Below are 27,400 nucleotides of genomic sequence, written 5' to 3' on the forward strand. Positions count from 1 at the left end.
GCTTAACCTCAAGATTCTGGAAAGTAAAATAGAGAAAAAGACTGCTGTTCCCATCTTTCAGACAAGAAAACTGAAGCGGCAGTAAACGGACTTCAAGTTCCATCAAGTGGCAGTCCGAGAGTGCTCTCAGAACACCAGACAGTGCTCCTTCCCTCACCCAAAGAGAGACGGTGGCATGGGGGGGGAGGGTACTTTGATAATGGGATTTAAGAATTTAGAAGGGCCACCTACAAAAAGCAGGAAGTTCGCCTCTCACAGCCCGTAGCCTGGGGCTTCCAAGCAACGGGCAGACTGGGCCGCTGCGCTGGCCTCGGAGTCCCGGAATCGCCTACGGCGACCCGGGGTCGTAAGCTAGAAGCTGCCCCTGAGGCTCGCGGCCCACGCCCCCGTATCCCTCAAGGGGTCGACTTGGCTAACTACCTGTTGAAACCCGGGAGAAGAAGGATCGCTACGCTGAGATCATCTGGGACGAGGGCCAAGGCATGTCTGTTGCCCCTAAGAGGGTAGAAGGGACCTGGACCTTGAGTCTAGACCCAAGCCCAGAGAGGTCGAGGGGCGGGAGCTTCCCAGTAACCCCCGTCCCCGGCCCCGGCCCGAAGGGGGCCGACCCTGAGCATCACGTGAGACAAAAACACCGGTAACGCACACACGAGGAAAGGAAGCCTTGTCCTCGACTGTGAGGGAAGAAATGGAGGTGAAGAACCTCAGCATAGGACACGAAGGAAAGGGGGAAACACGGACTGATGGTTACCGGGACGCCGCCGACGGCCTCTTCCGCCGCCTCCCAAGAGTTCCGTCTCTTCCGCTCGCGCCGCTGAAGCTCACTCCAGGCCTCGACTCCGCCCCGTGCCGCGACACCTTCTGGGGAACGTAGTCTACGCGCCGCCCGGCCACGCCCACCGACGCGTCACGCGGGGCGGGGCTAGCAGCGAGCGCGGGAGAACGTGGCTACCCGAATACTTCCGCCTCGCTCGCGTCGCCAGCCAGTGGCTTCGCGTCCGACTCAACTAACTGCGTTTTAACTGCCAAATTTCCACTTTTGTATCTTGAACAATTATTTGTGGGGGGACAATATGTATACATCAACTAGTGATTTATTACTGTTTATTTCTTTTCTTTGAAAGTATGTGCTATTTCTGCCCGTTTTCTATTGTTTTATGTTTCTCTAAATAAAAAAATTTTAAAAAGGAACAGTAACCTACAGCGTGTCTGCTTCCTCACTGTGTTCTCCAGCCTGCACTGCTGCTTCTCCCTCCGCGGAAAACGTCCTTACTGCAGAACCCACCGAGGGGATTATTTTCGGGCTCATGTAAAGTAAACGTTGCTCAGTACTGTTTAACGGTATTATTTATTTTTATATGGTACTGTCCAGTTTTGCCGCCTTCTTTTCAAGTCATTTTATTCAGTCTTAAAGATTGTTTTTTCAGAGGGGCATAAGTGCATACGCCTATAATCCTGGCGCTCTGGGAGGGTGAGGCAGGAAAAACACAAATAGGAGCTAGACAATTGGCGATTTAGGGAGACCCTAGCTCAAAAGTCAAGCATTTTAAAAAAGAAGGGGCGATAGAAGTAGGGCCCCATCTCCTGGAATAATCTATGTGAGAAATAATGAAGCAAAAGTGCTGGCAATGAGATGAAGAAAAATAGGTGGGGTCGGTCATTTCATTAGCAGGAACATAGTAGAAGGTGGGCTACTGAATAAAAGAAAAACCCAAGGGCAGTAATTGGTTAGACCCATTTTCTTATCTTTAGACCCTAAAATTGGGCCTGGCACATGGTAGGTATTCAATAACTGTACTGAATGAATTTATCCATTCTGTGTTATGCCCTGTCGCTGAAAAACTGCTTAACACACGGTGTTTACTAGCCCAGAGAACCATTGCACACATTAGAAAAAGTACCCCTTTCCTTCAGATGGACATGACCAGGGAGCAAGTTGATGAGCACAACAGTGGACTAAGTTCTGTCTCCCACTTAACCCCTCAGCTAGTGCCCTTTTACAATGCACAATCTGAACCATCCTTATAGCAACTCTAGCTGAATATCCCTTGGAGATAGTTTTGTGGCTTCAAGCACTTTCGCAGGACAAATTTGACGTCCAGAAGAAGAGAGCTGCTTGCCTGGGATCACTGTATCTGCGGCCCTGACTGAGATTCAAACCTTTGGCTTCTGATTCCCTGTGGGCTCTTTAGTCTTGGAGCCAGACTGTCTCTCCCAAATCGCTCAACCCATCAATAAAAGCTAAATTCAAAATGGTGACTTCCTTAAGTCTCTTATCTATCTCAGCCACTATTATTAGAGCATTTCACATTTAGATGATATCCAGTATGTGCTTGGTGCATTAGAAAATACAAGAAAGCAACACGAAACAAATGGCCTTAATTTTTTTAACCTAATAAATAAGGAAAGGCTGGTTCAAACGACCCTTAGCTCTTGAGTAAGAACAACCTGTGGTATATTAGTTTAAGGTGATGTTGTAGGCAATACTAAACACTTAAAACTCAAAACAAAGTTGTTTTTTCTTTGCATTCCTGACCAGAAGAAGGCAGGGATGCTGGAACAACTGGCACTAGAAAAGTAAACCAGAGAGAGTCAGGGATGAAAATCAAGAACAAGAGGAAAAGCAAGAAGCATCATGAAGGAAGAGTCCCCTCCTTTAATAACATTTTAACAGTTAACAAGTGCTTGGTGTGCGCCAAGAGTTGTGCTACGCTCTTTGCATACCTGATATGAATCAAACCTCACATAATCCTCTGAAGTGCAATCCACATTTACCATCATTTTACACTGAAGTAAACTGAGACCTGGATAGAGTTTATAACATGCCCAAGGCTAAGTGTCTAATGAGTGACAGTTCTGAGATTTCAAACAAGACAGTCTGGCTTCAGATTTGAGCTCTTAAATACTGTATTATATCCTCTCTAATACGTTCCTTTAAGATGCCCAGGTCCCTCGTTTTAATAATATGACCTTTCAGAGTCCTGAGATAACTATTTTGCAGCTATCTGGTTCTCAGACTTAGGGTTATTCTATGTTGTCCGTCTGCTTCATGATTAGGCACAGTTATCACCAACCAGTTTCAAAATGTACAGTTCAAACATGGCATATATAAGAGATAAGTACCATATGAAAATTTATATACAAGAAAAACCCTAACTCTCCTGGGGGAAATTTACAATCTCTTTTGAGTTTCAACGTTCTCCTAATACTACCATCTTTACCCATGTGGCATGGAAGATGGTAGAGAAAATGTTATCAAGAAAAGATAAGTAAGTCTTCTCTTTGGAAATGTGGACCCTGATTGATAGCTTTTAAATTAAGGATCCTTTCTTTTGTGATTTTCAGCTCGTAAGCACAGTACTGGGCTTTTGAATATTGGGACCTTCATGACTAACATCAGTAAGTGTTACTATCCAGGGTTGCACAGATATAAGGCATCAGCTGGTGGTTCTCTTCCCTCTCTCTGTCTCTCTGACAATAGAAGGGCAGTATATCAACATATAGCTTCCATTTAATCACAAAGAGAACTCTCACAAGTGACATTAACTCCAAACTCCAAAGCCTACATCAGAGGACTTGCCAACTGTCATTGAAGGCACCTTCAAAAGAGCATGGCAAAAACTGCTACTTAGGCTGAATCTCCAGGCTGTGAAATCACACAGCACCTGATGCTGTTGTCCACTAAGGCTGTTCTACCCACCTCTTAACCTCAAGGCATGTGCTTTATAAACTCCCCAATGCCACCATACCTACTTGAAGGAAAAAGCTTGGTGAAACTGTGCCCATATTCATCCTGGCTGAATAATCTGTGAACAACTCAACTCCTTAATGCTGATTTGATAAATAATTTGGACTTTTTGGTCCTAACAAGGAATCATCTATGCCATGTTTGACATCCTGAATACCTACCTCAGGATGTGCAGCAAGACGTATTTTCTATTCCAAAATGCTGTTGAGGACATTCAGCATTTGTCAGAGGTGTTGCTTGAATACCTGCAAAGAGTTGAAAAGCAAAGTAGTATGTGAAAGGACCCCCAAAATTTCGACCATTGTAACGTATTCAACTTTACGTAATTCACTAAAATCCAGTTTCCTCATATGTAAAGTGGAGACCCACAAAAACCACTTGCCTCATCAGATAGTCATGGATATTAAGGTATATAACAGATGGGAAATGGTTTGGTAAACTCTAAAGCCCCAACAAAGGAAAGATTCACTATGTATTTCAAGAAGTCATAAAGTGTATATATAAACAAGGAAAAGAATAGAGTTTTAAAAGTTGCAGTGTTAATTCGTTTTTCCCCTAGGATAATTGTAGAGATAGAGTGATCTTTCTTCAAAATTCCTTTTTAGTTTACAGTCCTTCACTCCCAGACCCTTTTCCATGGCCTCGTAACACTTAAAAAAGGCATTTATCCACTCCCATCTGGCAGATAATTATTCTTGCCATTCAGTGCCAGAACACCAAGGTGAAATTTGGCTAGACATATCGCAAAGTTATATTTTCAGTGACAGCCTAGAATTTGTAATCCAATCCTTCATCAAGAGCTGTAGGGTCCCAAATTGACCCACTTAACTCAAGAAAGCAGAAAAATACAACTCTAGGTAGATAAAACTTCCTACTGGTCTTGAAACCTGCTGTGTTAATTCACACCTCCTTTTGCTAGTGCTCTTCCTGCCTCTCCTTCCTCTACCTCCAGCAGAACCCAACAATGGTATCTCTATAAAACTTCTTCAATTTCTTTGGATGAAAAAAATCACTCCTGCCTCATCCGTGTGCCATCCCCCATTATGGACTTTCATAATCCTTGGTTATAGTACTCCACACCAAATCTCAATTATTGTATGCGTCTCTGCCTCTCAAGAGTATCATTAAACACAACTCATGGCACATGGGCCCCACAATTGTGTTCTAGATGAACTAGTCCTCCTTTGTTCTTTCAGAGAGGGTTGGAAACAGGTAGCCAATGACAACTTCAGTTTATACTCTCATTCTCCAGAACACTTTTACAGACAGACCTCCTGCCTCTTAATTTTTTTACCTCCAGAGATAATCTTGCAAAGCATATGAGAATTGTCTAGGAACAGGCCAAAACTTCACAAAGAATAATTCCACTTGACCTTGTCCATCTACCTACACCTCAGCTAGTTAATAATAGTCAAGATATCTGAAACTGAACAGCCTGAGTTTAAATACTAGCCTTATAATTACTGGATACACAACTTTGTGTAAGTTATTTCCTCTTCCCATACCTCAGTTTTCTGACACTCAAAGGAATAATGACATCACAAAAAATAGACAAGTGTTGTGAGAATTAAATGATACAATCTATGTAAAGTTTCCAGCTCCTGGCACATAAGTGCTCTATAAATGGAAGCTGGTTTGTAAGCAGTTCAATCTTAAAGATGACAAACTCTATTTAAACCCTCTGAAGACTGGATTTGTTCCAAGACATCCTGGGCAAGGAGAAGTTTGTGGCCACCTGGAGTTCTGTTTGGAGGTTTAGACAACTGGTATCATCAACTCTTATTTCTAATCTGGATACATAGCTCACCAGTCATGGCTCCAGCCTAAGTAGCTTATCTTCCCAAATCCGTAGGTCCCCAGTAGGGCTGGCGGTACTGAGATGCCTTGCAAGGGGGTGCCAAAAAGATCAATTTGTATTAGTAAAGTGCTTTGGAAATGTAACATGCTAAATATTAATGGGTCTCTCTGAGTGTCGGGAAATGTGCAATCTGAACTTTGCTCAGGGCAAGCTGAAGGTGGGGAGAGCAATTCTGGGCAGCCTGATTGCCACATCGTTGGTCTAATTGGGAGGCGGTGCTGGTGACAGAGCAGTAAGTACAGCAGCACTAAGGGGCTGGGCAGGGCTGCGGAGGCTCCTCTGGGAGGAAGGATGCTCTAGGAAACAACTAACCCACAAATAGAAACCTAGAGTGAGTCGTGGATAAACTCAAAAGTCCTTGGGTTTCTTTGTGATAAGCAAACAGAACTAAATGTTGATGATAGTCTCTCACACATTCCTCAGTTTTCGGGAGGTCAGTCTGGAAGGATCTAAGTTCTGGTCCTGCTCTCAACCTCTTTATCCCTGTGGCTAGAGTTTTCAGTAGAAAATTTAACCTTAGTCAGAACTCACAATTTGATTTCTTTTATTTGAGAGTGGGGTAGTACTGGGGAATGAATGCAAGGACTTTGCCCTGAGCTATATTCTCAAATCTTTTTATTTTTCGTTTTGAGACAGGATTTCACCAAGTTCCTAAGTTTTAGAAGCTAGGTTTGAACATGTGATCCTCATCAGATGTCCCAGTCTTCCCGGAGTGCCGTGATTGCAGGTATATACCAACATGCCCAGCTATTTGGAAGTCTTTAGTGTGGCAAGACAAGAGAGACTGTGTTCATACTGCCACTGAAAAGCTCTGGAGCATTGCATCCCTTAGAGTACTACTCAGCTGTCATCTCTTCTGAGCAGACCTCTGGGACTCAGCCAGGTTGGACTGGGAGCCTGTTTCTATGAGTTCACGTAAGAGACCATTAGTCACTGCCAGATGCTCTTGGCGGTGTTGTTTTCTCTTCACCCTTGACTGTCTACTCTCTGTGGCAAAGCAGTGCTTGTCCAGGGTCAGGGCAGACTGAAGGTCAGAGTTAATGGGAAAATATCCTAGCTTCTCACCTTCAGATAGGATTTGCGGGGACAGCTTGTACACTGTCTCTGAGAGATCCTTAATGGGAAGGATCCAGTATGCCCATAGCAGTGCCTGCTTGTTGATACACCTGCATTTCCGCCCCCACCTCCTGTCTTAGGTTCTTGTTCTTCCACTGGTAAATCCTGGGATCACTGTCTGCGACTGTTGGATCCCCAGTCTAAGACACGAGAATCACTTCACTGTACTAACATTATGTGTTTGTGCCTCTTTCCCTGTTGACACAGTTTCTTTAATTCCTTAATGTAGAAGGCTGTATCTATGTTGTCTTTTTCTCCTTATTGTTTTGCATTATGCCTGAAAAATAAATGCTTAGAAAATATTGGTTCAGTGAAGGAATTAATCAATGAATGAGTAAAATATGAAGTCAAATGATGCTATGAATAAAAATATCTGGCACTTAGTAAGTATTATGTAACATTTTCCTCTTTAGTCTTAATATCAGCTCAGGAACAAGGGATTTAGTGCCATAGTGAGAGGGAAAACCAATCCTTATAATAACTGAACTTTCCAGGTGGGGTCAGAACTTGGCTTGAACCCTCTAGCAACTAGCTGGATGCCAAACTAGCTGCCCCTAAGAGCCCCACACATCTTCTACAGCTCAGCCTCTGGGAATTCATCACCGCGGGTAGGTCAGAAACTTCTGCTATATATAATGGCAAGCACTCCTTTCTCCTTGTGCCAACTCCTCAGACCTCGCTCTTTTTTTTCTGTTCTTCACATTGGGAAAAAAACACTGACTGGCTATTTTTCATGCATTTTCTGCAGTGCTGCCTTTCTTTCTGACTTTTTTACTTTCTCAGTACTGAAAAGGAAAGGAAGAGTATTAATTTATAAGAAAAGTATTGAAACAGCCAGAGGATGATCCAGTGCTCCAGGAAAAGTTAAAAACCATCAAAGGGACTCAATAGCTATGTTTGGAGGAAGACATTAATAAAAGGTCAACCCCACTGTTGGTGGAAAGTATGGGAATATGTGTGAAAGACAGAGAAATCAAAGTGCTCCATACTATTTTTCCCCTCCCTTTCTGAATCTTTAGAAAGGGGTTCAAACTAAAAATCATATAATAATCAACATAATAACATGTAGAATTCTGGTAGAAGGCAGTACCTAAGCAATTTACAGTAAGGTCACATCATACAATTCCAACTACGGGCATTTGAGGCCAGAGAGAATGAGGGTGAGAGACTGAGCAAGTCATTGCATTTTAAATAGTTTAGCACATCCTGCCTGCCTTTCCATCCACTTAATACATGGTCCTATTGGGACATGAAATAAGAGATAATGAAATGATTGCTAATATAAGTGAAGACGTTTACTGTATGCCAGGTACTATTCTAAGGCCTCATATACATTAATAAGTCTAGTCTCAGTAGAACACTTTGAGGCACGTATTGTTATTAGCCAATTCACAGATGAAGAAACTGATTCTCAAGGAGTCTAAGTAAATCTAAGTAACTTGCCTGTAGTCACATGGAAAGTGTATGTTAGAGTAAGGGTTCAAAATGAGACAGCCTAACTCTAGTAGCCATGCTCAAAATCACTTGATATACCAGGGAACACAAATTATTGTTCTCTCAGCCTTAATTCCCAAATATCTTCAATAGGAAAAGCACCTAACCAGGCGATGAGTGAGTCAAGTGTTCAAAGATCCATATTTTTCATACCACAGAGCTCCTAATACAAACAAATTCCTTGGGTACACAACTACAGAATCAGTTATCCACCATGATGCTAGAGCTATTCAAGGAAAATTCTGGTAATATGTCAATTTTACCTCTGTATACTGACTTGAAAATATAGCCTCATGCTCCCTGAGAATCCTCTGTGTATGCAGTTTGCTGGTACATCTCCCTAGATAGAAAATCTCCGAGACAGCTGGAAGAGCTTACAGATCTTAGAGCTACAGTCAAAATCTTTAAGAAATAGTAAAAAAACAGGAAATACCACAGGATTTCAAATGAGATGGTATTTGGGCTCCTTTACAAAATGATTAGACTTGTTTCTGTAAACCACAAGGTACACTGGATGTTAACATCACCCACTGTTAGTTTTTTAGACTACATTGTTAAGATTAAATCATTCACTCACTTCATCAATATTTATTTGATACTTGTCATGTGCTGGGCCCTGTTGTTGGCACTGAGAATACAGCTATGAACAAAATATACAAAAATACGAGTTTCATAAGTTCACATTCTACTAAAAAACTGGTAATTAGTAAATAATAGTAAATGTCAATGTAAAAGTAGCTTTCAGTAGCAATGAATACCATTAACCAAAGACAGTAGAATAAGCAAATAGTAAGGGGTTAGTCATGGGATGTAGGGGAAATTTAAGTCTCTATAGACAAGCAATAATTATTGAGTGGAGACAGTGAGATGAAGGAAAAAGCCACGAGGAAGCCCAAGGTAAAGGAGATCTCAAGAAGGAACATCTGGTATAAAAGTCTGAAGTTTCAAGGAACAGCAAGGTCAGTGTGACCAAAGTAAAAAAAATGCAAAGGTTCACACAAGCAGTGAGGGTTGCCAGACAGCAGGTTGTACAAGATCCTGCAGGCCACTGTCAGGACCTTGGGTTTGCTTCTGATTCTAATAGGAAATCTTGAAGGCTTTTCAGCGGGAAATAATGTGATCTGATTTGGCCTGGCTGCTGCATAGATATAAGAACAGGTCATTTCTTCTTTGTTTATGGGCAACAATTACTTTTTCCTCTTACTTCCACAATATTTAGCCAATCTCGATTACAGATTTTGTTTGATTCTTTTTATTTTACTATATGTTGCCCCCCACTGCAGTGGAAGTTTTTTAGAGACAAATGCCAGAGCTTATTTGCCCTTGTTCCTCTACCTTGATTACCCCTATGCAGCACTCATGTTCCTGCACACACAATCCCTAGAATAGTGCTGAGCAAATGAAATGCTCAATAACTCTGAAAAATGACTAACGTTGCAATGAGGCAAGTTTCAAATGAAAAAGGAACTTTTGAACAAAGGAACCAAAAAACTGAATGGCCTATTTCCAAAGAACAAAATACCTGTTATAGAAGATATCCAAGCCCCCTAGTATTTTTCAGGGAATGTTGTGGCCTGGCCATTTAATCACCTGATGAGTTATTGTGCCTTCTAGGGATCTTTGTAACTCTTTGCCTTTATAATTCTATGAATAATCTTTAAAATCATGGAAAGAGTAGGATTTGGTTTGTATAATAATTATCATAATCCACTCCCAAACAAGTCAGGGCCACATTCACAGACTTCTCTCTGCAAAGAAGGGCTTTGATGCTCCTTGGCCACTTGGTGAACCCTTCCACCTTATGTGACTCACCAAAAGGTCCCTGTGTGCTTACCATGCCTTGTACTCTAAGTAGTACCATCATAGATGAAGTATGGCATGTGTTCTTGCACTTCAGTTCAAAAGGAATGTAGATGATTTGGAACATGATCGTTAAGACCTCCCTAACAGAGAGTAAGGGTGTCTGAAAACCTGGATTCATTTCTATAAGAAACAATGGAAACTACTTCAAAGACTTCCTCTAGAAAAAAGAAAGACAAAGTATGGTGCTGCATAGTTGTAATCCCCACATTCATGAGGCTGAAGTGGGAAGATCTTGAGTTTGAGGCCAACTTAGGTTATATAGTGAAACCCTATTTAAAAAAAAGAAAGAAATACAATGGTGGGAGGAAGGTGGAAAATATAACTGTCAGCCTCAAGTATTAGAAAGAGTTGTCATATGCATGAGGGGAACCTTGCTATGTGGTATCCCGAAGGTGAGTATAGGACCACTGGAAGAAGTTACAAGGAGGAGGACTTCTGTTTAAAGAAGCACTTTCTCAGCCTCTAGTGCATGGCATTTTCTATGGTAGGAACACACTGGATTTTACCTGAGGTGGAAGTTTAATGGTTTGAGCTATCCAACAAGAAAATAAGCCCAAAAGGCCTACAAAGAAGAGCTCCAGGAAGCCGTAGGTGGGAGTCTTTCTGAAACAAGGTTAGACCGAATTAGATCAGGAAAGGTAACAAGCTTCATGTTGAGGGCTGACCAGGACTGTTCAGTAGCGGCTGACTCAAATGGTGGTTAGAACATTTTGAGGCTGTGTCTATGCTTTGCAAGCAACCGTGAGGGTATTAGTGGGCAACAGGTGCAGTGGATAGGGGAGCAGTGAATGGCAGGAATCACAGCATCTAAGGATGTTTTCAGCTGCCCAGTTGTATGTTCCTGTTTTTCTATGCTTGTATATTAGGCATCTGTGGCCCACATACAGTTGTTGATATGAGATTCAGTGAAGTATCTCCAAAACAGGTGTACATTGTTAGTCTACAAAGTCAGCATGGAGCCTCCATCCATGTGCCATAGGGCTTTCAGATCTGTTCTGAGACCTTGGGCAGCTGGCATTGATTCTGTTTGTTTCCTTAGAAGGAACAATATTGATCTACTGCATGAGGAAGCCTGCTCCTGGGTCACTTAGTTCCAACAAGCAATTCCCTTGTCTTCTGCAACCATTTCAAAGTCCCCTAGATACTCTGTTTCTATTTAACTCAGGCTCCAACTAACAGGCTACTTACGCTGCGTACCACACTGCACAGCTTTCAGTTAAATCCATGTCACTATCCTTTGGCTTCAAAGTCACTTCAATAAGCACCAATATCTTTGGTGCAAGGAACAGCTGGGCATTCAGATGAGACTAGCTTCTCACTTTAGTCTGGTGTAGACCAAAGATAAATAGATACACTAGGAAGGCTGATATATGCAATTCTGGCAAAGGGAAATGAAATTGGAGCTTGGAGATGGTGGAAGAGGGAGGTCAAGCTCTTTTGAGGAGTGGGATAGGCTGGCAGTGGCTGCTGGCAGCACTCTGATGAAAGGTTCACCAGAAGAGGGTGGTGGATCTTGAAGACTGAGTAAAGATCTCTCCTAAAGTAACTAGTGCAATGTTATATATTAGAAATCACCTCTAATGATCTGACAAGAGTTCCAAAGACTGGCCAATAAAATGTGAAATCAAATGTGTAATATATTAACTAATGTTGACTTTTTTACTGTTTTTTTAAATTCTGCATTATTTCTACACTTTTTTCTGTTTTGCTTTTTAAAAAGAAAACAGCTCTAGACAAATTGTGAACTCAATAAAGTTTGGTATTTCCTTCATTCTGGAATCTCTTTCTCCTATGTGGATACTTCCACAGACTCAGGAAACAGCCCCTCCTATTAGACAGCCTACTCCAGAACAGAGGGTCCTGAGCTCTTATGGTGTACCTTATGATTCACGACTGGTCTACTTGGCCCTATCTAATCTAAATTCTACAAGAGTTCAAGAATACTGCAGCTTCTGCGATAGAAACTATCTTCCCTACCGTGTTTATAGTAGCATTATCTACAATAGTCAAATGGCAGCAGCATACCAAGTGTCCACTGATGAATGAATGGATAAACCAAATATGAATGAAATGTTATTCAGTTTTAAAAATGAAGGAAATTCTAGCATACACTACAAGGTGGATGAAACTTAAGGCCAAATGAAATAAACTAGGCACAAAAGCAGACAAATACTCCATGATTCCACTTAGATGACGTACCTAGAGTTGTTAGTTAGAGACAGAAGTAGAATGGTGATTACTAAGGACTAGAACAGTGGTGATGAACCTGTGGCATGCATGCCACAGTGGGATGTTTGTATCATTTAAAGCTCTAAATGGTTCACTATCACTGGACTAGGGGGAGGGAAATGGGGAGTTGTTGTTTGATGGGTACAGAGTTTCAGTTTTGCAAGGTGAAAGAGTTCCAGGGAGTGACTGCACAATGAATTGAGGGTACTTAGCACTATTTAACTGTACACTTGTAAGCAGTTAAAATGGTAGATTTTTATGTGTATCTTAGCACAACTAGAAAATTTTTAAATTGACAAGAACATAAACAAAAACAAAATCTATGAATTTTGTCTGGAACCTTGTGCTAGAATTATACCTAAATTTCTGCAGTGAGTTGGTTTTCCACATCTTTCCCAGAGTCTGACTCTGATCTCTGCCAGAGTCTGACTCTGATCTCTGCCTTGGAAGCATCCAGTGCAGTCAACACTGGCAATTTGTGCAAAATGGGTGATATCAGAATAAACTAAAATCCCACCCAGTTAATACTAGAACTGGAATCTTCTGGAAATATTCCCTTGAAACAAAAGAACTTATTTAGTAGCAGGAGATTTAGGAAGTGTTGGCAGCCCATGTAGTTATAGCTATTTGAGCTACTCTTGGACTGAAGCCTTGTGAGAGGAAATGTGTTTATCTTCATTCCTGTTTTACGCTGACCCTTGGCACCAGGATGCTTATTAGGAAGCACTCAAATGATTTTATTTTCTCCGATTACAATGAATGAATAAATTAATGGGTAAATGAAGCTGAGCCCTTTAACTAACACAAAGTAGACAGTTTTACTCATAGGGCATTGCTACAATTTGGATGCTGAACATCCCTGAAAGTGTCATGTGCAAAAGGCTTGGTCCTTAGGATAGCTCTATTAGGAGGTAAGGCCTGTAAGACATTAGAGGTATACCCTGGCACATAATGTGAGCAGCTTACCATATCATCTTCTCTCCACCTGCCATCCTGTTTCTCTACTAGAGGCCCAAAATGGTGGAATCACCAAATCCAGGACTGAAATCTCCAGAACTATGAGCTAAATAAACTGTGATGGTTTGGATCCAATATGCCCCCCAAAATCCATTTTGTCAAAGGCTTAATTCCCATTGATCATACTCAAAGAACCACATGGTTCACAAAGACTCTTCATCAAATGGTAAGTTCATAGCACACTGGGTTTACTGGAAGGTGGAACCTAATTGGATGAGGTGGGCCATTGCAAAGTAGGACACTGAGGGGTATATTTTGTCCCTGACTGCTTATTCTGTGATGCTTTCTCTGACACTCTGCTTCCTGAATGCCATCCTGAATGCCATCAAGTGAGCACCTCTCCTCCACCAAACTCCTCTGTTGTGGCTTGTATCTTGATGTCCCCCAAAAGCCTCCATATGCTCATAGGTGGTATTTTTGGATGAAATTCAGGATGTGTGACTATGTTGTGATAATTAATTACCCAACTGAGGAGATTAGCATAGCTCTGGATGTGGATACTACCCTTGAGTATGGGTGGCACCACTCAAAAGGCTGGTAGCCAGGATGGGATAAAAGGGGAAGGGAGGTTAGATGCTACTGTTTTGCGTTTTGCTGCTGCCGTTGCTGCTGCCGCCTCCTTCTTACTCTGTAGCGGACTGTTCCTCTTCAGTGATGCCCCTCTGCCATGCCCTTCTGCCTTGGAAGCATCCAACTATGGACTGAAATTTCAGTGAAACTAAATAACCTTTTCAGACATTTTATCTCAGCAGCAAGAAAAGTAACTAAGATACCTTCCAACCTGATGTTTCTGCCTGGGAGCCAGGCTACCATGGAATAAACCCTGTGAAACCATAAGCCAAAACAAATCTTCCCTCCTTTAGGTTATATATGTCAGATATTTATCCCAGCAACAGACAAGATGACTAATACATAAACCTTTCCTGTTCGTAAGTTAATTATCTCAAGCATTTCATTATGGTAGCATAAAGATGATTTATCATGCATCTTACGGAAAATGGCATGCTATTTTCTACTTGAGCACTAAACAAGTTGGTTTTTTTCTCAGAGTTACTATTTCTCCCTCATTCCTTGATATTGAAAGCGTTGTGCATCATTGGATCCTTCCCATCATAGTACTACTTCTTTTGCACCTACACACCAGCTTGGCTGCAGACATAACACCCAAGTGAAGTTCATGGGAATATTCCAGTGACATTTTTACATGAACACAGAAGCAGAGTGTCTTTCTCTATCTGCTTGCAAGCTAGCAGCTGTTATCCCCAGCTGAAGAGATATTGCTTGAAAATGAAACACAGAGTTAGAGCCCAGAGTTGGAAACAAAGAGCATCCTAGCTTCAGTATTCTAATCCCAGGATGTGGCTGTGCTTAAAGTCAGATCTACCTTAAAACTTTCCAGTTATAGGAGTCAATAAATCTATTTTTTCTACCATAAGTTCATTTGAATTGGGTATATGGACCTTGCAAAAAAAAAAAAAAAAAAGAACCCTGACAAATACAATTCATTTCAGTTTGAATGTTTTCCATACCTGTTTCACCTTACAACATTGGTTATTTTTGAGTCCACAAAATGTATTATACATACTTTGTATGCAGTGCACCAAGACCCAGCATAAAAATATGGAGAGAAAGAATTAGAAAGGCCAGTGTTTGCTCTTAACAGAGGTGAATGTTTGGAAGAAGGAAATCATTCCATTTAACAAGTACTTTTAAATTATCTGCCACATGCCTGATGTTTTCACAAGTAATTGCAGTTAATCATCACCAATTCTGAAAGAAAGTATTTCATGTCTAATTTGTAGATAAAATTATCGTTCAGAGAGGTTAAACAATTTGCCTAAAACCATATGAAGTAGAACTAGCTTCAAATTTAGGTCTCTGACTCAGGTCTACATCCTTTCCAGTGAACCATTCTGCCTTTTGGATAGGTGATAAGACAGGTTTAAGAATATAATACAGAAAAGAATTGTTTCATTGGTTCATTCAAAAAACACTTCTTCAGTGTTGGCTATTGTGAAAATTCTTCCTGAACTAGTACACACTACATAAATGTAAAATATTACCATCATGTGCAAGGCACCATTCTTGGCCCGGTAGAAGGAGGCAGATAGAGATGAATAAAACAGACTTTTTCTCAGGGGCAAACAATAGAGTAGTCCTAGAAATATTATATGGAAAAGTATGATTAACGGCATAAGAGACATTCAAAGTGCTGTGAGATTTCTGAGCAGGAAATGCTTGCATCTGATTGAGGGAACTGAATGGCTTTGTGGAAGAACAATATACTCGTAGATACAAATAAATGTACGTGATAATGACGTGTCTGTACAGGTGCCAATGGGATACTGGAGAAATATTGTGAGGAATAAAAAGAAAATTAGGAAGGAAGGAAGGATGGAAGAGCAAGGTAAGTGGAAGGAAAAGGTAGGTAAGGAGGAAGGAAGAAGATAGAAAGAAAGGGAAGAAAAAAAGGAAAAGGAGAAAGGCACAGGAGACAAGGAAGGGGGATACAAATGATCCCAGGAGGCAAACAGGCGTATAGCTGTGGCATGTTCCTAGAGCTGTGGCCCAAGTACTTCGCCATGGACGAGAGATGCTCTAACATTTCTCCCCAGGGGGATTCTATTAGAGGAAAATATTTTCTGCATAATTCTGACACTCATTTATTTTACTTGTCACTTCGAAGTAAATCAGATTATTATATAACCCAGTGTCCCCCATATCCTAGAACAGAAAGAAGCTTGTAATTGTGAGATTCCAAAGATTTTTAATTTAAGTGGGAGAAAGAATCACATGTAGAACTTGCTAAACTACAGGCCTGAAGGCTCCAAAGATTCATTTTCAATCACACTATTTTGAGCCTGGAGAATGTTGAAGCCACTCAGGTGACTGTGAAGCTGGTACCCTGAGGACCTCACTTCAATAAACATTGTAACCTAGCCCAGGCATTTCTCATCTTAAAGAATCAGTAGATTCCTGGAGTGGTTAAAAGACTTGTTCAAGGTCACACAGCTAATTAATGAAAGATAGTCTTACAACTCAGGTCCATGGGATCTAAGTCCATTGTTTTAATTCCACTAGACTCAACTCATTTCTGCTCAAATGTTGGTTTCCCCAAATATAGGGAAGTATATTTACCCTTGCCTTCTAGGTATGTCTTTATGGACCATGATCTGACACAGCTCTGAGTTGTCTCAGAATACAGGACTTCAATGCTGGCTTCTCTCAGGTTTTAGGTTAACTCTCAGGTGATTAGTACCAATTAAATATCTGCTGGCTTAATAAATCTCTATCTGGTGTTTTGAAAAAGGGGGGAAAGAGAGAAGGAGAGGAGAGAGAGGATCCAGTAAATCTTGAAGACAAAAGAATATAATTCAACTATCTTCTTGAGGAATTCCTTTCTCAAAAGGCTGCCTTGATTCAGGATAATTTAATAAGTATTCACTGAGCATGTATCATTTGCAAAGCCTGTGTTCTGTGCTTAGGGCCTCCAACATGAAAGTCAGCTTTTTCTATTTTGATGAATGACACTATATTGCAAACTACAGAACTGAAGAAGGAAAATAACTGTTTGGGGTGTATCAGACAAGGTTTACTAGAGAGACAGATGTAACACAAGATATACAAACACATAAGAAATTACAAGTTTGTCTTACAGTGGTCAGCCATAAAGTCAGATGAGGGTGCTGGAGGCTGAAGGGTCCAGGTGGAGAGCTGGAGCTTACCTCAGTGTCCTGTGCAAGTCTGTATCAGGAGGCTGATGCATCTGCGACAGAACACTGAAAAACCTACAACAAAGGCCAAAGTGTCTACCACAAAGGCTGAAGGGTCCCAGGTGGAATCAGGACAGTCTGTGCCAGAAATCAGGAGAGACATCCAACGTGTAGGTAAGGACTGGAGCTCCTCTAAAGAACCAGCAATCAGTCCCTTCTTATTTGTCTCTTATTGTAGGTAGGCTACTCCTCTGGGGTGGGTGTGGCCCTCACACCATCTGCATGCCCTCCTCTTGCAGAGGCTGAGAAAGTTACAAAGGACCCTGGACTTCTGCTGAATCACTCAGTGAAACTTTTAACTTTCTCAAATTGACACAATGAGCAATATCCTACAATGATAACAGCTTGTCTTCTACACCTCTGGAAGCAGAGTTGCTAAATTCTTTAGTTAAGCTTCCAGATTTCTCAGGTTGACACAGTGTATAAATCATAACAATCCATCCCTTGTCAACTTGGTAACCAGACAGATTTCTCTAAAACTGGCTTCCAGATACAATACATGCTTATAATTAGGTCTAATGTGTTACAATTATCTTGTGTACAAAGGAAACGTACTAATTCCCTCATTAGAATAGAAGGTACGTTTTCCTTAGTTGATGCTTTTTTTTAATTGTCATTTCACAACTTGAACATTTAATACAGCTAAACAATCCATAAGAACCAATATTAAGTCTATCAACATTATATTACATTAAAACTGTATTAGGGGAGAAATAATACAATTATAGTCCTCTTTTCTGTAGCTTATCACAGGATTTTAGCTGGTATTTAGACCTACCTTCTTCCACTACCCATTCTGTATTCCCTTGATCTTCAGCAAGCACCTCACCAGGTCTTGCTCTTTTCCTGGTGGAGTGACCCATACCTTCATTCCTGAAGGCTCTGGGCCATTTGTCATTCTGCCTATATTAGGTTGTTGTAGTTTCTTGTTGACTTTAATAACAGGGCATGGTAACACTAGTAAGTGTCCTAAAAGATCTCCTGCATGCCACGTACATTCTTCGTTTCCTCCGCTGTGGAGTAGTAGTCCAATTTCCTCTTGACATTCTGGGCCAGTCACCCCTGACAAAGCTTCACTGAAAGACTTGTAGATGTAATAACAAAATTCAATAGTGTAGCTGGATACAGAGTCAGCACTCAAAAATCATTAGCATTCCTGTACACAAACAACAAACTTACTAAGAAATAAATATGGAAAACCACACCCTTCAGAACAGTATGCAATAAAATGAAATACTTAGAAATCAGTCTAACAAAGAAAGTAAAAGGTCTGTATATTAAAAATTACAGTACTCTGAAAAAAAATTGGAAAGACATTCCTTGTTCATGGATAGGAAGAACAAACATTGCGAAAATGGCCATTCTCCCAAAATTTTTATGCATGTTTGATGCAATTCCAATCAAAATACCATTAGCATACCTTAGGGATCTAGAGAAATCATTCCTAAAATTCATCTAGAACCAGAAGAGACCTAGAATAGCAAAGGCAATCCTGGGCAACAAAGACAAGACGCAGGCATCACAATCCCTGACTTCAATGAAACCCAAAATGTGTAATAGTCATGGTACAAAAGAGAGGAAAAGAAAGTGCTCCAAACTATATAACTGCATGTATATTTAAATGTATAAGATAGAAAATGATATCACAGAGTTTTATTGGATCATTGAACAGAACTGTTTGCAGTATCATTGTTGGAATGTCCACTTTACAAGCTTTAATTTTGTGACTTGAACAATTATTTCTAAGATGACAATATGTAATCCATTAACTAGTGATTTCCTACTGTTCATTTTTTTTCTGTAAATCTGTATAACTTGTACCCTTTCCCTGCTTTTTTTTTCTTTTCTCCTTAAATAAAATTTAAAAAAAAAGAAATTATACTATAAAGTTATTGTGATAAAAATAGTGGTACTGGTAAAAAAACAGATCCAAAGATCAGTGAAACAGATTAGAAGATGCAGAATCAACTCCAGATGCACTAAGCCAACTCATCTTTGACAAAGGTGCCAAACACATTTAGTGGAAGAAAGATAGCCTCTTTAATAAATGGTGTTGGAAGAACTGGCCCTACGCATGCTGAATATTAAAATTGGACCCATATCTTTCACCATATACTAAAGCTAAAGTTGAAATGGGTCAAAGATCTTAATATTAAAACATAAACATTAACTCTTCTGGAAGACAGAGTAGATAAAACTCTTAAAAGACACTGGTGTAGATAAAGACTTTATGAACAAAACCTGTATTGCACAAGAACTATCACAAAGAATCAACAACTGGAATCTCACTCTCTTGAAAAGCTTTGCATAGCAAGAGAAACCACTAACAAAGTGAAGAGACAACCCACATCATGGGAGAAAATGTTTTCTAGTTGTTCCTCAGACAAAGGATTACTACTGAGAAAATATAAAAAACTCAAAAAAATCAATCCTCCCAGATTTAAAGATACCATTCAAAAAAGGACATCTGAGATGAATAAATACTTCTCAGATGAAGAAATACAAATAGCAAATAAATATGTGAAAAATTGTTGAACATCACTGGTCATCTGAGAGATACAAATTAAAACAGCACTGAAAATCTCACCCCAGAAACAATGACTACTATCAAGAAGTCAATCAGTAAAAAATGCTGGAGGTGTTGTAAGGAAAAAGGAGCCTTGGTGGGAATGCAGATTGGTGCAAGCACTGTGGAAATCAGTGTGGAGATTCCTCAGAAAATTAGAACTAGGGGTCCCATTCAACCCAGCTATTCCCCTTCTGAGTATCTTCCCAAAAGAATTAAAAACATCATACCACAGTGATATATGTGCACCCATGTTTATAGCAGCACAGTTTATAAAGCCAAATGTTAGAAACAACTTAAATGCTCATCTATTGAGGAATGGATAAAAAAGATGATTCCACTTCTGCTGTCCATTATGGTAAATTCAGAGACCTTGTCTTTGATGATTGAGCACTGCCACTTGACCTCTGCCACTCTGGGATCCAATCAAGCCCATTGCCCTTAAATGTCCTAATTGAGTAACTGCAGTCCTCACCATAACGCCTGGCATACAAAGAAGAACAATAACAGGCTCTTTAAGGATGCTAGTGCTCCTTTCACAAATCTCCTTCTCAGGGAGCTGGTGAAGGGTATGTTTTCTGGATCACACCAATATGGAGGTTTAGTTTAATTTGACAGATCCACTCCAGCATTCTCATTTCCCTAAGCCTCTGAATTCCCTCATCAGGAGTAAGCCATGGAATATCAGGCATCTGTGGGCCATCTTTTGAGCCATCCTTCACAGTGGGCCATCTTTTGAGCCATCCTTCTGCCAACCAGCCAAATAAACTTCACACCCTTCACTCCATGAGCTGCAGCGTTAAATTCAGAATCTCTGCTTAATAGGCCCACATCAACAAACTCAGTCTGATTCAGGTGTATAATTTTTTCACCATTGTCCCACACTCATAAAATCTATTCCCAAGCTTGCTCATTAGGCCTCTGCTTAAAAGTGTTAGAAAACTCAAGAAGTTCTTTGAGAGAATAGTGCACCTCCTCATGGATCACAATATGTGCCTCACCCTTAGGAGCCTTCTTCGATTCGAATTAGTTATGGTCCTAGTGGCAAAAATGAATGGTGAGGGGGGGTCCTGAGGAGTATCAGCATTATCCTACATAGTCAATACAGGATTAGTTTCCCCAGGCATACTGGGAAATATCAACATCACAGGGGCTGAAATGGTAATACCTCTCCACAGTGGATGGAGAACTCTCTTCCTCTGGCAAAATAATCTCATCAGCATCTAGAAACACCATACCCTCAACTTCCTCAGGGTCTTCCTGCATGTCTCCATCCCAGTTTATAGGATCCCATTCCTTTCTGATCAGTGCCCTCACCTTTGTTTCAGATACTCTTCGAGGCTGAGCATTATACTTATGTTGTAGTTCAACCAATCAAATTGTGAGGGATTGTATCTGGGTCTCTAAATCTCAGGCTTGTTGTTAAAGGAAGGAGGTTTTCTTTCACGATACACTGAGAAACTTTTAAATTTCTTATGCGTGTCTGGAGCTGTGTCTTTGAGCTCCATGTTTTCCTTTATCAGTTTTTCCTCACAACCAGAAGACTTTAGACTTCCTATGGATGTTTTGAGCGCATCATTTTCTTTCAGTAATTTGCCCAGGGATGTTAAGGTCAACCATCCAGCATCATTATATTTTCTACTCTTCCAAACAAATTTAAAATCATCATATACAGAGTCATTAAATTCCTGAAATCTCACAAATGGTGAATTAGGATAGTCAAATGGATCTACATGGTGTATTAGGTTAAACAGTTCCACCAAGGATTATCAGTGTGCCCCACAGAAGTCGGAGAGACCATGGTGTCCTTGGATCTCATCAAATTATAGAGCCATCTCCAGGAATCCTGGAAGCTATTAAAAAATATCATCATTATAAGGAGGTTGTGTTACAGGATGAACAGGAATTTTACAGGTAAAATGTGAAGGAAAGGTGACCCAGGTGGATTCAGCCCATTGTGGTGCAGTGTGGAAGAAATGATAAATAGTTCAATTTGGCTATTGCTTGAGCCCCAGTGAGAGAGTAGTAGGATTATCAGACCATAAAGAGAATGGAAGGCCTTGCATTGGAGTGCTTGAATTTAGGATGGAAAGTTTGGAAGCATATAGTGAAATCACTGAAAAAGCTTGATTAGGTTTGGTTTGTGGGAAGATGTTTCTGATAACAGTGTTGTGGAAGGTGGGCAGCGCTGGCACAGTGTGACACAGAAGAGTATCCCTAAACGGTCAGTTCATGAAATGGATAACAAAGGTCAAATGCAACCAGAAGTAAAGGTCATGACAGATGATTGAGGTCATAGCAACTCTTTGGCTGTGGATTTAAAGAGAATGATATAGAAAATCTGAGCAACTGAATAATCAGATATAAGGAAATAGGGAGGTAAGGTTGATTTACGTTGGGTGGAGATTGTGAAAATTTTGTTGTTAAATATACTAAGGTTCAAGCTTCATGAACTGTCCAAATATAGCATCACTGCAAAAGCTAGCAGAGCTGGAGTTAAAGGTCAGGAGACAGATGCTAGCTAGGTGTATAGAGAGATAGCTGCATAGATGTGATTATGGAAGCTACTAAATGGATGAGAAAAATGAGATATAGGAAAGAGAACTATAAAGAAGGCTATAATGGTTTGTGTATGAGTTGCAAAAAACATAAATACCTATACATTACAGATTAAATGCAAAATTTATTCTCTCATGTAACAGAAAAGTCTAGTGAGGTAGGCTTCAAGCATGGTTCAATTACGGTTCTGGATTCATTGCATATCAGTTATCTAAAGTGTACTCTAGTCTATGTTTTGCTTCATTTTTATACTGGATTTCCAAAAGGTCATAAAATGACATAAATAGCAATTATGTACACATGCTTTATCACATACCCAAGAGGAAAGAAAGAATTAGCTTCTCTCAACTGTCAAACAAAAGAGAATTTTGCTGTAATGGGTCACCAGAGGTGATCAGTAAATGTTACATATTGATTGCTCTAGTCTGGCATTCCCTAGACATCACCATGGTAGGAGGAATGGGTTTATACCACTGGACTTAGACTAGTCATAGTTACCACTAAAGGTGGAGATAGGATCAGTTCACCCAGTTCTCCTGGTTGCTACATGATGTGAGGTAGAGATAAATTAAAATTCACTAAGAAGTCCTAGAGCAGGCCATCATTGGTACAGTATTGGAGGGTGGATGGAGCCCTAAAGAAATTGCACTGCCATAGAAACTCATACAATGGGTTCATACCTGCCAACAAGGTGGTGGAGATGATCACTGATAATGGGTCACTTGTTTGAGTGAATAAAAACATTATCGGTGGCCCCGAGTTGGCAGCCTTTATTTGGATGGTGGTCATGAAAGAAAGAAAGCAAAAGACTGAGAAGGAAATAGAATATGAGAATCTGTTCTTTAATAAACATATGATAGGGGCTGGGGATTTAGCTCAGCGGCATAAGTGCCTGCCTGTAAGCAGGCAGTCGTGAGTTCGATCCCCGGTACCGATAAAAACGAAAAAGACAAAAAAGAAAGAAAGAAAGAAAGAAACATATGATAGAAAAGAGAGTGATTCAGGGGGAGAGGAGGAAATTTCTTGTTCTTTTTTGGGAGAGTGTTTGTTTTTGAGACAAGGTCTCACTGTGTAATTCTTGCTGACCTTGAACTCAGCACGTAGCTCAGGATGGCCTCAAAATTGTGGTGATTTTGCTAGGCCTCTGAAGTATTAAGATTACAGGTGTACGCCACCCCATCCAGCCTCTTACTGCTTTCAGGGAAAAGAAGGTTTATAAGCTGTGGGTAAAAAGGATCTGGGACCCAGAAGGAAAGGAAAGGTGCAGAAGGGCATCCAGGCATGGTGGAGCTTGCCTGTACTTCCAGCACTCTGGAGGCTGAGGCAACAGGGTTGGTGTGAATTTGAGGCCTGCCTGGGCTACATAATGAGTTCAAGACCAACCTGATCTACATAGCTAGATCCTGTCTGAAAAAACAAAACAAAACGACAAACCTGAATTGCATAGTGAGACCCCTTCTCAAAAAGAAAAGAAAGAAGGCAATAAAGTAAAGAAAAAAGAAAGAAAAACAACAAAAAGCAGAAGAAGGAAAGAGGAAAGATGTAGAAAGGGTAGAATAACTGATGTAGCATTAGAGGAACTGACATTAAGTTCACAGGCAGACACCTCTGTTTTTGTTTGTTTGTTTATTTGTTTTGGTCAAGAGTATCAGTTTTATTTTGAATATTCAAGTAAAAAAATGAAAATTCATACACCTAGGGTTGTTAAAAAGTTAGAATCCCTTAAGATGTTCTGTGAGTGCTAAAGCACTAAATACAAATATGTCCTGAAACATGACTTATCAGACTTTGTGTGTACTTAACATTAAAATGTTTATAGTCACTGCCTTAAGAAAGCTAATAAAAATTATTCAACTTATTTTTCCCTCAAAGGTAGAGTTTCAAACAAGTATGTAAGATAGACTAATGGTCATCCAGGTCTATGGACCTGGATGTTTTTAAGTTTTTGAAGATATTGTGTTTCATCACAACAATACATCAACCACAATGAGGCATGCATACTGAGGCACAGAAGTGGGTATCACGGTACATGATTTGACACAGAAGCTTAGATACTACTTATTAGTTGTGTAAAAAAAATAGCACTATAAAACTTTTGAGCGGCCTAGCAATTGCTCCATTTCAAAATATATTCCCCTATTTTTTTGTTTGGTTCATTTTGGAACACAGTGTGAAGGTGTCTGCATTTTCAGTGGCACTCAGTCTTGCTCTTTGGTATAATGTATGCAGAATGACAAGAACCTGGCAGTAGGAGAAGACATCTAGATTTATTGCAAAATAGCAACTTAGAGATTTCTAACAACATCGAATACGTAAGTAGTATCATCCACTCTGGCTTATGTATTGACCTTATATTTGAAAATATTTTACCATAAATGTCAGTAATCATGTCCATCTGCCAGATATATGGATTCAGTGGTGACAAATAAAAACAACGAGAAAGTCAAAACACATTCACAGCAGTTTACTCTTGCTTATGACGGCCTTCTGCACTCTGAAACTCCTGTATTACATAAACTTGGAGTTCTTATGGTCATTGTCCTTCATGAAGATACCTGCTGCCAGAAAGAACTGGGTCCGGAGTATCTCAGAGGGAGCCTTCTTCTTAACGAAAGCAATCTTCCAAAATTACTGTCTTTCCCTTAGGTTTTATTCTCTCTTGGTGAACAATGGCTTCCTCTGATGCTGACCAAGGAATTCGCGTCTTTTGGCTCCTTAGGTCTCTTGAAGACTGATGGGCTTGTTCTCAGGGCCACATCTGTAAAGCTCTCGTCCAGTTTACCACACTGACACAGCTCATAGTGCCTGGCATGCATCTGCTCCCTCAGGTCCTCCACAGTCTTGCAGATGATCGTTTTCTACAGCTTCCCAAGGACCCAGTGGTTTTCATTTTCCACTTGGACAATACTCCAGGGATACTGGTGAGCTTTGATCATCTTCTTTCCAACTTTTTTTTTTTTTTTGTCGTTTTCTTTTTTATCAGTAATGGGGATTGAACTCATGACCACACACTTGCAAGGCAGGTGCTTATGCCGCTGAGCTGAATCCCCAGCCCTTATTTCCAACTTTTATCTCATTCATTCTTCTCACAGCAGCAAACAGGAAATGTTTATTTGTTGCAGCACTGATTCAGGCAATGGTCTCATCATCGGCTGGGAACTGGTCTACCTGTACACCGTTACTGACCAAACCACTCATGAGCTTCACCTTAAACTCCTGTCATTCAGTTTTAGAAACTGTGTCTGCTTTGGTGATCACTGGTTCACCAGTGCTGTTCACCTTGCTGTCGGTTCTTCAGGGTTAGGAGCTTGAACATCTACAGAGAGTGGCCTTTGGGGGAGATAAGTAGAGGCATACTGAGCATTCATGTAGTCAGTTAAGGGTTGGTGGCTTTCTTCTTTATTACTTGGTCACCAAACCCCACTGTATTCACAATCATCAATTTTAACTGACCGTTACTTTCCTGGAATTCATATGTGAGCATTCATGTTCTTCAAAATGTATTAATCAGTGTTGGTTTTCCAATTCCAGTCTCTCCCACACAGAGACTATTGAAGCAGAAGCCTTGCTGGATAGACTTACTGACCAGCTGATCAGGCAGACTCTCAAAAACAACATGGCCGCACATAGTCAAGGAGCCAATAGTTTCTCCTTTCAATTACTGGGAGAAAAGGAGGGCAGTCTGGTTGTCAAATTCAGATTTGTCAAAACTGTGGAGACTTTCTGTTGTTCACCATGGATACTTGTGAGGGCATGGATGCAAGTTTTGATGTCATCTGAGAATGAAACAGCCTGTGCCACACGTCATGGGTGGTGCCTGTGGTTGAGCAAGTGGGGGTGGGGTAGGGTGGTCATTAGTGGGCTCTGTTTTTTTTCAATTGAGTTTGTTGGTACAATTTAGATATATGTAATGATCACGTTCATCATAGGGAATTCGTACCTATACATGATATATCTTGATTCTTCTTTTTTCTCATTCTACTCTCCTCCCTTCAACCCCACTTTTCCTCTTTATTTACAAAGTTTGCTTCCATTTTATCCTTCTTTTCTCATTTTTCCCTCCCTTTTCCGTACCCTTTCCCAACCCTCCTCCCTAATTCCCATTTCCTTTCGAATAATTTCTTCCTATTTCATAATTTCTATTATACATTTTGGTTCTTATTTAAACCTTAAGGTTCTCACGCCAGAGAGGCAATATGAATCTTATACACCTGTGTCTAATTTATTCACTTAACAGTATGGTCTCAAGGTTCATCCATTTAGCTATAAATGTATCAAGTTTATCCTTCTTTATGGCTGAGTAGTACTCCTTTGCATAAAATGTATCTTTTTATCCATTTATCAGTTGATGAACATTTGAGTTGTTTACAAGATTTTGTTATTATAAATTGTGCTGCTGTAAACATGGGTGCTCATATAATGGTGTGGTATGATGCTTTTAATTCTTTTGGGAAAATACCAAGAAGGAGAATACCAAGAAGGAGATCAAATGGGCCCTCTAGTCCTAGTTTTTTTGGGAGGAATCTCCACACTGATTTTCACAGTGGTTGCACCAGTCTACACTCCCACTCACAATGGGGGAAGTGTTCCTATTTCCTCACAGCCTCTCCAGCATTTATTATTGGTTAATTTCTTGATAATAGCCATTCTTTCTGGAGTTCAATAGAAGGTCAGCATTGTTTTAATTTGCATCTCTTGAATGACCACTGATGCTGAACATTTTTTCATATATTTATTTGCTCTTTTGTACTTCTTCATCTGAGAAGTGGGCACTCATCTCAGACGAAGGACCTTGTGTTTGACAGAAAACTGGACACCTCTTCCTCAGAGGCCAGCCAGGAGGACAGCCACTGTGAAAATAGAAAAGCTGATGTGGAAGAAAGTTGAGGGAACTCATGGACATGCCCATTACTTTCTCAGTAAAATCACTTAGAGGGCAGGAGTGAATAGGGCTTCCTGGATGCCCCCAGGCAATCCCAGACATTTTGGAAATAAACCTTGGGGGAATTCATTAAGAAGCCACAAAACATGAATAAAAAGATTGGAAAATTGCAAATTAGCCTAGTCTTTCTGGAATGCAGTCTGGCGCCTTACAATAAAAGCCATAAAAATGTTTCTAGCCTTTGACCCAATAATCTTTATTCTGGGAATATATCATGAAAATAACCAAAAAGGAA

General features: G+C 40.4%; 1 protein-coding gene and 1 pseudogene across 7 annotated transcripts in view; both read right to left on the minus strand.

The window, feature by feature from the left end:
* The window catches only part of R3hcc1l (R3H domain and coiled-coil containing 1 like), an 86,928-nt gene extending 86,035 nt beyond the window's left edge, over nt 1–893 (minus strand). For 5 of the 7 annotated variants that reach the window (XR_010046305.1, XR_010046304.1, XM_013143432.3 and 2 more), the window contains exon 1: nt 752–893. The gene's annotated coding sequence lies outside the window, so the exon portion shown is untranslated. The other 2 variants (XM_003479780.5, XM_013143433.3) reach the window with 2 other exon arrangements.
* Nucleotides 253–25,875, minus strand: LOC100716880 (septin-10-like; annotated as a pseudogene).
* Between the last annotated feature and the right edge of the window lie 1,525 nt (nt 25,876–27,400).

The sequence above is a fragment of the Cavia porcellus genome, unplaced genomic scaffold, assembly GCF_034190915.1.
Source record: "Cavia porcellus strain 051 isolate PalLab524CR breed Dunkin Hartley unplaced genomic scaffold, mCavPor4.1 scaffold_2, whole genome shotgun sequence".
Taxonomy (NCBI): Eukaryota; Metazoa; Chordata; class Mammalia; order Rodentia; family Caviidae; genus Cavia; species Cavia porcellus.